The sequence below is a fragment of the Phoenix dactylifera genome, chromosome 12 (genome assembly GCF_051530095.1).
Source record: "Phoenix dactylifera cultivar Ajwa chromosome 12, Ajwa_hap1_PhDact_Kaust_v1.1, whole genome shotgun sequence".
Taxonomy (NCBI): domain Eukaryota; kingdom Viridiplantae; phylum Streptophyta; class Magnoliopsida; order Arecales; family Arecaceae; genus Phoenix; species Phoenix dactylifera.
In genome coordinates, this window is record NC_143201.1 from 30,687,435 (window position 1) to 30,699,151 (window position 11,717).

General features: G+C 38.5%; 2 long non-coding RNA genes across 2 annotated transcripts; both read left to right on the forward strand.

Moving 5' to 3' along the window:
- The first annotated feature begins 3,233 nt into the window (after nt 1–3,233).
- LOC148700543 (uncharacterized) lies at nt 3,234–8,782 on the forward strand. The gene is made up of 3 exons (XR_015971799.1): nt 3,234–3,373; nt 7,772–7,785; nt 8,644–8,782. It is a non-coding gene; the product is annotated as an uncharacterized LOC148700543 (long non-coding RNA).
- A 3-nt stretch (nt 8,783–8,785) lies between these two features.
- Nucleotides 8,786–11,602, forward strand: LOC148700544 (uncharacterized). Its single transcript, XR_015971800.2, has 2 exons — nt 8,786–10,108; nt 10,203–11,602. It is a non-coding gene; the product is annotated as an uncharacterized LOC148700544 (long non-coding RNA).
- The last annotated feature ends 115 nt before the right edge of the window (nt 11,603–11,717 follow it).

Consider the following 11,717-nt stretch of genomic DNA (forward strand, 5'->3'; position numbering starts at 1 on the left):
TTCAGCTGCCATTACTGAAGAGTCCAAGTCTCTGATTACGAAACCTGCACCGCTCCTCCTATCACCGTTCAAAACACATATATCAAAGTTGACCTTGAGGAAACTCGAAGGTGGGGGGCTCCCGATGAAGTATACCGAGATACTGCATCAGTAGAAGAAGAGTCCCAGGTGCCCTGAGTTATCAAAGAACCGTTCAATGGACCGGCATAGATAATCTTCGCAGCATGTACTCGAGCTCTTTCTATGACGAGCCTAGGTGTTGAACTACTCTCCCCAAGCAACCAAACATTTCTAGCCAGTCAAATGTGGTAAGCAACATAAGTTGCCTTGATGGACAAATACCAAGTCTAAAGTGTACCAGCTCACCTTTTGAGAGCCTACGTAAAGAAACTAGATACAACCTCCATACCCTCACTATTCGATCACACTGGAATAACACACAATTTTACGGGCTCCTCCGCCTCACACCTAAGGTAGATCGGTGGAATACTCAGTCCTCGCCTGCTCATGATGGCCCTTGTTAGTAGGCATCTCCAAGTCACCTTCCACAAAAATAATACAACTCTCGGATGAAGACCAAATCTTCAAATCCAGGCACGATCTAGCCTATGACTTTACTCACTCTGGAACAGGTCATAGATATCCTTGGCATTGGCTCTCGAACTGCAAGAAGTGCTCTAGACCCTCACATCCGGAGCAATATATCCGAGAACCACCAGAGAATGCACTCTCTCTGTAAGATACTATCCAAATAGATGATCAGTCCAGCTAGAGTTCCACCCAGTCCCATCCGAGCATAGGAGATCACAAACCGGCAAACCACTTACGACCTCAACGTTAACCGTAGTCGGCTATAGTCTCACCGAGAGAGTGCTCATCTAGGAATCCTCCATAAGATCCACACTGCACCCGTCGCTGATCAGCCACCTGATGTTGGCTTACACTTTACCGTCACTAATCGGGAAGGGGGCAGATGGAACATTTGATATAGGATAATAGGAGCAGTAATAATTAATAAAAAATCTCGCATACTCGCATATGGGGCAGGATTAGCACCGTGGAATTACGGACAGATGTGTCTAGAAATGTGTCGATTTCCCCCTGATACGATGGATCTTCCCAAGCGGTGGCTGTGGCCAGCCAACACGGGGATCACCGGGAATCCAGTAAATTGGATGTATAGTTGATCACGGGCTGGGCCTCGGGCCGAAACTCTATTTTTACTTAGGCTAGCATCCTCTATCCCACTTGTTGGGTAAAAAATTTTGCAACGTAAGCTGGAAGTATGGTGTAAAAGTAGTGGCAGCCTTCCACCGGGTACAACCTATAATTATGTCACGTGCTCTAGCACGTTACATGCACATCAATCTATCTAATATGTAGTAATAGATATATGTTGCATGTTATCACAAAAGACTTTGTAGATTTGTGCCACCAACAAATCACGATTGATATAGCTTGAACAGAAAATATCCTCCAAAAATAGTAAGATGTCAACATCTGAGTCACGTGTAGAGCAGCAAACCAAGCATTCACCTACTAGTTTCCGTGAGCATATTTATCACGTATGCAAGTAGCTTACGTGTTGTCTTTAAAATCACAATATGACTAAATTATCTCAAGGTGATTTATCATAAATTTCGATTTTGATAAAGTATCAGACATCACGTTGTTGCAACAATATTTATATCATTTTTTTCAAAGTGAAAGTTCTCTTACGTTACGTCACAAGATACGACAAATGCTTTGTAGTCTATAGCATGTTAAGATATAATGTCCATTTCATTCTTGTATTTTTTTTTTTTTTTTTTTGTGGGATGGTGGCTCATTCATCATTTATAAATTATCCGCTATCTACCATCATTCATCAGTTATATTTTACTACTTTTTCTTACGTTTGATATAGGGTTGAGTTTAAAATGTATGGCCAAGTGATGCTTGACTTGAGAATAATAGACTACACAGTCTACACTATGAAATTTTCCGTACAATCCTTCTCAACGCGGCATTTATTTCACATACCACAATTGTTTGCGAAAATATTTCCACATATTAGGCCAGATCTCTCTCTCTCTCTCTCTCTCTCTCTCTCTCTCTCTCTCTATATATATATATATATATATATATATATATATAATTTATCTACTCTACTTAAAGGATTGAGATTCCAATTCTACCAATTCAACATCAATATTGGACATTTTAAATTAAAATTCTACATCATTTGATATAATCTATATCAACAAAACTATCAAGAAATCAAAAATCAAGTATTTTAGAAACCTTCTATCTATATATTGATAGGTACAAATGTCGACGAATGTGATAGTGTTAATGTGCCAAACTATGTCGGCAAGCACATAAATTAGAAATTTACATCGTTGATCATATACTTTAAAATATGTAGATATGAAAATTCAGTAGATTTTGATGTATAGACAACAGACCTCGAAAAGATATATTTTTGTTTCAAAGTTTCTTTTGATATCAACGGGATGGGTTCTCTATATGAGGCTTGGTGTATGAAGTACATGCAATCTCGAGGAAGAAGAATGGTATTCGTCTTGTTGAACTAGTTATTTTCTACATAGATTATATTAACATATAGATATAATTTTATTATTTTTTGGTGCATTTTTTTTCTTTTGGTATATCTGGATACTTGTATCAAGCGAATGTAGGTGCATCCCTGGCTCGACAGCGTGGACGGGACAAAGTAAAATTTGCTCCACGGCCTGGCTACCGTGCATCCAATATCTGAAAGCGAACTCCGCAGAGTCCAGGAGGGACCAGATGAGGGTCATCTCGATAAATCAAACATTTATCAACTTGTACCGATTTATTTAGTAGACGGTATAAAAATTCAGATCTAAAATTGTTCATTTTAATAAACAGATAATCTAACCGAATTTGAGACAATCTAAACGGGTTAGTGCTTTACCCGGGCTGCAGACGGGCCCCGGCTCATTGGGTCATCAGTCACCGCCACACGTTTGAGGGAGATGGGCGAGGTGCCTCGGGGTTTAAGAGCCGCGGACCGTGTCAGCGAACGGAAACCAATTTTTGACCGCACATATGGCTCCTTGCTCCTCCTCCTTTCTCCTGTCCTCAGCCTCAGGCTCGGCGTTCCTTCTCTACCCTTCCTGGACCCGTGATGGCTTCCCTCCTCCTCCTTTTCCTTCGTCTCTCCCCTCCCCCTGGGGTTCCGGGGGTTACCCTACTGCGCTCTCCCCTTTCCTTCGTCTCCGCGGTCGCTCGCCCCTATGTAGACCAGCAGACCGGCTATCCCATCACCGTCTGTGCCACGGCGCCACCGGTTCGGGTTCCGGCCCTGGAGAGCCTCCTTTTGGAGAGGATCCAAGCTCCTTCGCCGGTTCGTATCTCTACCCTCCCCCTCACCCCTACCCTTTGGATGGGAATGCCCCATGGCTGCATGAATTTGCCTTCTCTTTTCCTTCCTTCATATTCTCTTTATTAGAGAGATGATGCTTTCCCTAAGAATTCCTAACTGCGCGGTTTATTAGGGGGATGGTGATTTCCTGTTCAATCACGAGAAAGAAGCTCTGCGTGTCATCGTCAAGAGTTCTACTTCTTTCTCTCGGTTCCTCCTCTGGGATTCGCCCCCCTCTTTTTTCTTTGTATTTTCCACGAATAATATATATATATATAAAAACTTGTTGAGCGTTTTATATGGCGAGCGCGATGCTTGCTGCGGCCAGAAGTTGCTCTAACCGTTTTATGATAAAATTCAACAAACACAAAAGGCTGTCATTTATATGCGTTGAAGTCCATTCACTTATAATCTGGGTTTGACAGGAGTCCTATTTTTCGGTTTGGAAAGCGTATTAGGAGTGCACTTAGGTTCTAATTTGAGTTATTGTGGTAGGGGTCAAGTTTGGGTCGGGGTATCTTAAGATTTACAATTCTTGTTCTTTTAGTGGTTATGCTTATAATTTCTAAAAGCCTTGTGACACACTCTGAATTGATGAAATCTGCTTGGTTTTTCTTAAAAGACCCGATAATGGAATTTGTTTCAAAAGTTTTCGTTTCTTTAAGCCCTATCTCTGGAAGCGATCGGTTTATTTGTTGATAGGACAGTATCGTATCGCTGATTTAGTATGTGCTTCCTTAGAAACATCTTTCGTAGCGTCTGGACTCTGGATCCGCTTAGTGGTTGATTAAGCACCCGGAAGCTCTTTCTGTTATTTTCTAAACAGCGGAAATGATGGAACAACCTTCGTCCTCAGCCAAAACTTATATTTGGGTGAACCAGCGAAGACACTATTTCCTTGATTTTTTAATGATAAACTTAGGGCCTCACTGGACCTTGCTTCCCGGTCAGGAATTTGATCGCCCTTGTCTTGCTACCTCTTCATAAGTTGCTAAAATCAGGATGGAAGAAGAAACTCATTGTAATGCCTAGGTCGAACAGAAATTCTTATCTTGGAACCTCTACAGTGGCATTTGACTCTTTTCCTCTTTTACCTGATAAAAACAGGACAGTCCAGTGCATGAGGCTCCCATCATTGTGGGGCTTGAGAAGAGCCATCTATATGTGCAGTTAGACTGTTTTCATGTTTCAGACCTGTCACATCTAGCGCAACCTTACCATTGCATCAAGGTCCATCCTCACCTCTTTCACTTGATATGTTTGCAAAACAAAGGCATTCCTAAAATCTTACCTTCAATACTTCTACTCATCCGTTCAGTTCAAAGATTTAGGGAAAGTTGCCCATTCAATTGAAAAACTCAGAAGGGTTCTCCGGTATACTCATAAGTTGGCCAACCAACAAAATTGTCAACTTAGTGAGATTTGTTCTCGGCCATCTGTGCCCATTTGGCTGAAGCAGTTCACGGGATTCATATTCTACGCAAAAGCTGAAACAGTCTTATGGTTTAGATATATCAAATTGACTCAATTTATTGAATGGTTATGCATCCTGTACTTGCTCGGCTAGAAAAAATAATCTATCACAAAAAAATGTCTGGCTAGATCAGGGAATATCGAACCATATTGGTCAAGGGGGTGAGAAGGGAAATTTTTTTTCTCAAGTTAAGTGGGACGGTTTTTTTATAACACCTATAGATGGCTGAAGAACCCTACCAAGGGCCGATTTTTAGGTTCCGGAGGTGTCTTGCTGATTTAGTTGGTGGTAAATGTGAAAGATTCCCCACAAAGAATAAAGGCATTTAGCTAAATGCCGATCCCCAAAGAAAGGCATTTGAACTCACTAAGTAAATGAGAGATGTTGATAATAGAATTTTTTTTCATTATCATTGAAGGAGTGCATTTCTAGGTATTTTGATGTAAGTTACTACCTTGAACTCTCTAAGTAAATGAGGGATGGTATAGTAGAATTTGGCGTGGCTTATCCCTTAGGGGGTACATTTCTAGGTGTTGTGATGGAAGTTATGTAAGTAAATTAAGCTAGGTGCCAGTCTAGGGAAGATGAAATTATCAATATTTAAATTTTTGTTTCATGCATTGTTTTAAGTATGGTATGGGAGGCATATCATATCAACCCAATAGGCTTAGTCCTCTGCCTGTCCCAACGGATGATAGGTATAGGTATGGAGGCGTACCATAGCATATTAGCAAGGTATTGGTATGGATTCAGGAGTGAGACTTAAAATATTGGTTTTGCATTTGGTCTTAGTTGATTATAACTAATGATTGACTGTATATGACTGTCATTGACTATGATCATATTCTTGTAAAAGGTTTCAGTGTTATCATTTCAAATATCAGGTACTAGATTTCACATTCAAGAAATTAATGCATATCATTTTTTGCATATTTATGCAACCAGATGGACCTGGACCAACCCTAATGGCTCAGACAGAATGTTATGTAATGGATATTAAACTCAACTAGATCCATGCCCAAAATGGATCACAAATTGTCATGGATTGTAATCAAAGACTCAATATGGATTAAAAAAGCTTAACTTTTGAAAATAGTTCACTCTAGGCATTTTTGAGAAAGCATGGCTCTGAAAGACTAAGATTGGGGTCGTTGACTTTGATAATTACTATAGAGGAAGATTCAACAACTCTCTCAAATCCATAATAAAGCGGAGGTTTGAAACTTGAACTCTTATTGGAGTAGTGCCATAATATGTTTAGTAACTATCAACTATTAGAAAAGATCTAGGCAGAAACTTTAGGTAGGAGCCTCCTTACTGATATTTGTCATTAATTCAAGGTCTTTGGGGGATTTTGAACCAAATCTCAATTTGGAACAGAATAACTATTCAGTGTTATTGACACTTGTATGGCTGGATCTTTGCTATGATCGAGCAAAACTTGTTGATTAGTGTACAAATATGAAGTTATTTAAGGATTCAATCCAGCAATGATGTACAATAGATTGACCCAATAGTCTCCAAAATATTTTCCTAAATATGTCTGGACAATTGATTACTGGAGATTGTTTTATAAGTAAGATATCCTTTCTGTACTTAATCTGGGGCCCTGCTATTATTCATGTAGGATTAAACTGTTCCTTGCACTCTTTTCATGCAACTATCCTATAGCAATTTTTAACTATTAAAAAACTCTATTACTGATTAAAATTTTTTATGTTCTTTCATTGATTTCTTGTCTTTTGATGTGCCTCTCTTCGTGTACTCTCTATCTTTTTCTCTCTTTCCCTCCAATTGCAAATCATGTCATGTTATCACGAGTATCATTTCTCATCTTTCCTGATCAATCATATTTTTTGGACGGTAAGTTCATGTCCATCTCTCAATTTTCTGCAATATTTTTCTAATCATTGTTCTTAAGATTCGGATCTAGTCGTAAATCATAGAAGAGGTTAGATTGAATCAGTTATATCTAGTTGATGTCTCCGCCTATTCAAGACATTAAAAGCTACCTATGAGTTGAATTATCTTTTCTGTTAGAATGTTTAGGAAAGCTCAAGGAAAAGATTTTAGCAGATGGTTGTAAGTATGAAAATTTGCTCTTATTGTTAACTCCATTAACTCGGATAACATGCTTGTTAGTTTGACAACTTCATAGTTATTATTTATAAATTATAAGTAATTTAGAAGCCATATAGTTAATTTATTATAGATAATGGACTTCCACGTGATTTGATATGCAAGTAGCATGATGATCCAAGGGACTACATAATCCGTGTCCTTATACATATCATAATCTTTTGTATTGAAACCTCTTTATATGCTTGTAATGTGCATCAATTTAATTTATTCCAGTCCTTTCCATTTTGCCTTGAAGATGGAAATGACTTGTGCCTGTGTCTTTCTTCTATCGGGCTGTTGGATTATTACTTTTTTGATTGTTATGATCTGGTAGCTAATCTGCCCAAACCAATTTATTTCACAAGAAACCTTGTGGACAAAAGTTCTTTTTATGTTCTTTTATCGTCAAATGAATAATGAAGAATAACTCCATCACTGAGGCTTTCATGATTTCTGGTAATTGTATATGCATTCTTCAGCTATAGACTGTAATATTTAACCTGTTTTGTAACTAGAGCCTATGTCATTTGCATAGTCTGTAAATAATGCTGCTAAATTATAAACTTTATGATTGAAGTCCCTTCTCTTTGTAGTTTGCTGTGCTTCCCAGTGAACTTGTGAGAGAGGCTTTTTTCTCAGTATTGCAACATGATACCAGGATGCCTATTTTAGTTATTCATCGCTTTTGACTTTTTGAGTAACTGAAGGACATTGTTCAAATTTGGGGTTGTCATTGTGCATAAAAGGTGATCAAACAATTTAACTTAATCCATTTTTTTCTGCAGCCCTTCCAGCAACTGTGAGTAAAGCATCACAACATCACTGCCGTTAACACTTTCTGTGTTGATCACTTCGATCTCCATAGTTATGTCTTTGTTGCAATTCAAATCTTCAAAACACACAGACACAAAAAAAATTGGGGTTCCACCCCACCGCCTGCCCCCCACCCCCCCACCCCCCACAGACATACACCCACCCCCTGCGCACACACGTACACGCATAAAAAAAAGGGGAGCAACATAACAAGCTTTATAATATAGTTGCCCGAACTTCCTTAATGTTCTAGATTAGCACACGATTGCTTCACGGGCATGCTGGAATACTATGGCAGGTAAAGGGCAAATTTAGTGCTAAAATTGAAGGCATGGTTGGATTTTATTAAATAATGAAGGACCCAAAGCTTGAGCCAGCATGGAGTTTCGGTGTTTCATCCGTTGCAGGAACTCACATGTCAAAGACAACTATAATTTATATTGCTAGGGAGAATTTCTAGTCAACACATGTGACACCATAGGTAGCTCTGGCTTTTGAGTTGTTACATCTACATGAAGAAACGAAGGGCATGTAGTGTTTTAATGTCCCTTGGTGATATATGTAGATGATCTGATTGATTTATCTGATAAGAAGGCGCCAATTACATCAAGATTGCAAGGCACACACTATTTCCAATTACTTTGAAGGGAACTGCGATGATCAGAATAGAAAGCTGAAGCTTTTAAAATATAGTTGAGGAGACTTAGAGGATTTTAGGAACTTAAATGCATGTGTAGTTAATATATTTCAGTTGACATTGCGCTAATGATCTTTCCTTTCATCTTCTATTACGATGCATGATAATTGATGATTCTTTGATACAAGTTATAGCCATCTTGGACAGGTCTGCAAGCAACGCTCTCAAGGATCCAGGATAAGTTACGGATTTTCTTAGCTGTTCTTTTCTGGATGTCTTTGTTTTTCTGGGGCAGTGCATGGGATGGGAGAGATAATGGTAGAAAGAACAAGGGACCCCGGTTTAGAAAGTGACTCAAGTTTTTGAACTATGAATGTATTGGTCTGCGGGTTCTAGCAGAATCTATGGAGATGTAGCATTTATTCTTTCATATAGCACCAGTAAGTGTATGTCTTTCTTGAAGGTTCCAGATGGGGCTTGATTTTGAATCAGATGTTATTCTCCCATGCACATTTATTAGATGTGGTGATTTTGATCTCTTCTTTTATACATGCTTTTGATCTCCCACACGCGTGCATGCGCATACACATCTCTCTCTCTCTCTCGCTCTCTCATGATACCATGTGGTGGGCAACTGCTGAAGGTGGTTGAGAATGATGGTAGGGAGCTGGGATATATGAACATTCTGAGGGTCAACATACATTGATTTCATTTGCTTCTACATTTTCTTGTTCGTCCTCCTTGTCATCCTCAATGAATGACAAGATTGCTTATTTCATAATGTAACCAAGGGCTCGTGGGCCGAATCTGCTTTTACAGGCCTGTTGTTTGGTGTTGTTTTCCTGCTGGCATTTGGATGCTTGCAAGTTGAAATCTGTACTGTCTGCTTATGTACTGAGGTAAATTCTAGTCGTAGACTACTACTAATGTAGTCAGTTAAAGAGTTTGGAGGTATTGAATATTCTGTATCCGATCGCGTTTTAGCATAGAGGGCTCGTTTGGTTTGCGGGAAGCATTTTCTCTCCTAGGAATATGATTCCTGAGAAATAAATTTCTAGGAAGAGGATGCATAGGAAAGTACTTTTGGCATGTTTGGTTGATCATCCACTTTTCTGGGAAAGTTATATATAATTTCTATTATGCCCTTAATAAAAATTAGGTCTTTAATGCTTCTTTAATGCTAAAGGGCCTTTTTGGAAAAAAATAAAAATAAAGTGATTTTTCTATGTTTCTCATGGGAAAGACTTTTCAATGAAATGTGGGAATCATATTTCCATGGAAATACAACTTTTCCATTTCTCTTCTTTGAAAGCTCCAACCAAACAAGAGGCATCTCATTATTTTTCCGTTGATCACACTTTTTCCTTTCTTTTTCTGCGAACCAAACGAGCACGAGCCCAGAGTAAGAATAGAATCCAAGGAGTTTGTCTAAAGTTTTGCTTGTCAGGTCAGGCAGGCTGGTGAATCAAAATGGCGGCATCTTGCATTTCTATGATTATGATCGTGGCCGGCAACGGCAAAGGTTGTCCTTAACAAAAATTATTGGTGGATAAGGGGTCATAAAATGGATGCGGGATGAGAATTAATGGTTATGGTCATTGACCCAGCTGTTATGGATGCGGAATAATAATTGATGATTATTGTCCGTTGTCAGCGTCTTTTGTGGTGGAATGTGAGTCCGGTTTTTCTGTTATTTATTTTCTCGGTTAACCTTGCATTTATAGGCTATTAATGGAGAAATTATGTCCCACATCCGGTCCTATCAGCTCAGCTGCAGTCCGGATCAACTTCGCTATGCTACACCAAAGGGAGTTGTAAGATATTGCATGGAACACTAACTATGACATGGAACAGCTGCAGTCTGATTGCGCAAGATGCCTTGATGATGCGAAGAGTACATCGATCAGGTTATGCCTTTCTCTCGTAGATCAGGCACATGCATGATTGTGGGGTTGGCTTCAGAGAAACGAAAGGTCGTGGAACTCTTCTTACTAGAGTCAAGGACGTCGTGATGGTCCACACAGCAATGCAAGCAACATAGCTACAAACAAAGCATACGGAGGATGCTACGAAAGCAAGGAAGAACAACACTGTACCGTAATAACAAGTCAGCTATAGCTGTAGACAAGAACCCAGTGAGCAACTATCGTATGAACCGTAAAGTTGTATAAGTATTGGTGCAGGAGAGAACCAAGATATAAATCACTATACGACCCGTGAACAGCTTGCATACATTTTTTTAAGAATTTGTTTGATCCGTGAAGGCTTTTTTTATATATTGAGTATTGGTACACCATCTGTACTATATATCAGTATCGAATCAGTACAGTATAGTATGTCCTGTACTGCTCGGTTCAGGTTGGTACAACATTTTATGATTCATAGGGAGAAAAAGAGGAAAAGTGTGGTCAATGAAGAAATGTTTTATGTTTGGTTAGAATTTTCAAAGGAAAGAGATATAAAATAGTTTTTTTTATGGAAATTAGATTTTTATATTTTATAGAAAAAAAAAATTCATGTGAAAAATAGAAAAGTCTAATTTCTATAGTGCTGAAAATTGGATATTTTTTTTTTCCAAAGTACTCTTAAGCTTTTAAATAAAATAGAGTAATTTTTTTTTCTTTATTAAAGAGATAGCAGATATTTTATATATTTTTTTCAAGAACGTAGATGTTTAACTAAATATAAGCTATTCTGAAATATATCATTTTTTATGGTTAAACAAATATGCAAAAATTATTTTTTCAGGCATCAATTTTTCAAAAAAAAAAAAGCAGACAAGTCCCAAGATGTTCACTGAAAATAAATTATGATATCTTAAAATTAATGGGAGTTGTAAAAAGGCGCTTTAAGAGTAAGTGATTGAAATCTAGATGCAATAAGAGCTTTGCTCAAACAAGTCTAAGCGTCAGCACCGTAAAGCAAAGCATGAATAAATATGGGGATAAAGGACACCCTTACCACCACCCCATTGTAGAAGTAAATTGAGCCGCGGGGGATCTATTCGTTAAGAAGGAGAAGGCTGGATAATGAATCTTTTAATCCATTTAATCCTCGTCACAAAATTCAAACTACTGAAGGACAACTTCTAAGGAGCCCCAACAGTGCCATGAGCCCTTTCCCTGTCTAGTTTAATTGCCATTAGAGAACTCCATGCATGATAGATTGCGGATTACAAATATTTCCTTTAGAGTTGCAGAAATTAAAAATACGATAATCAGCATTAACGAGAAGAAGAAGTAGAAGAAGAATAGGCAAGAGCGATTTGTACGAAGAAAGCA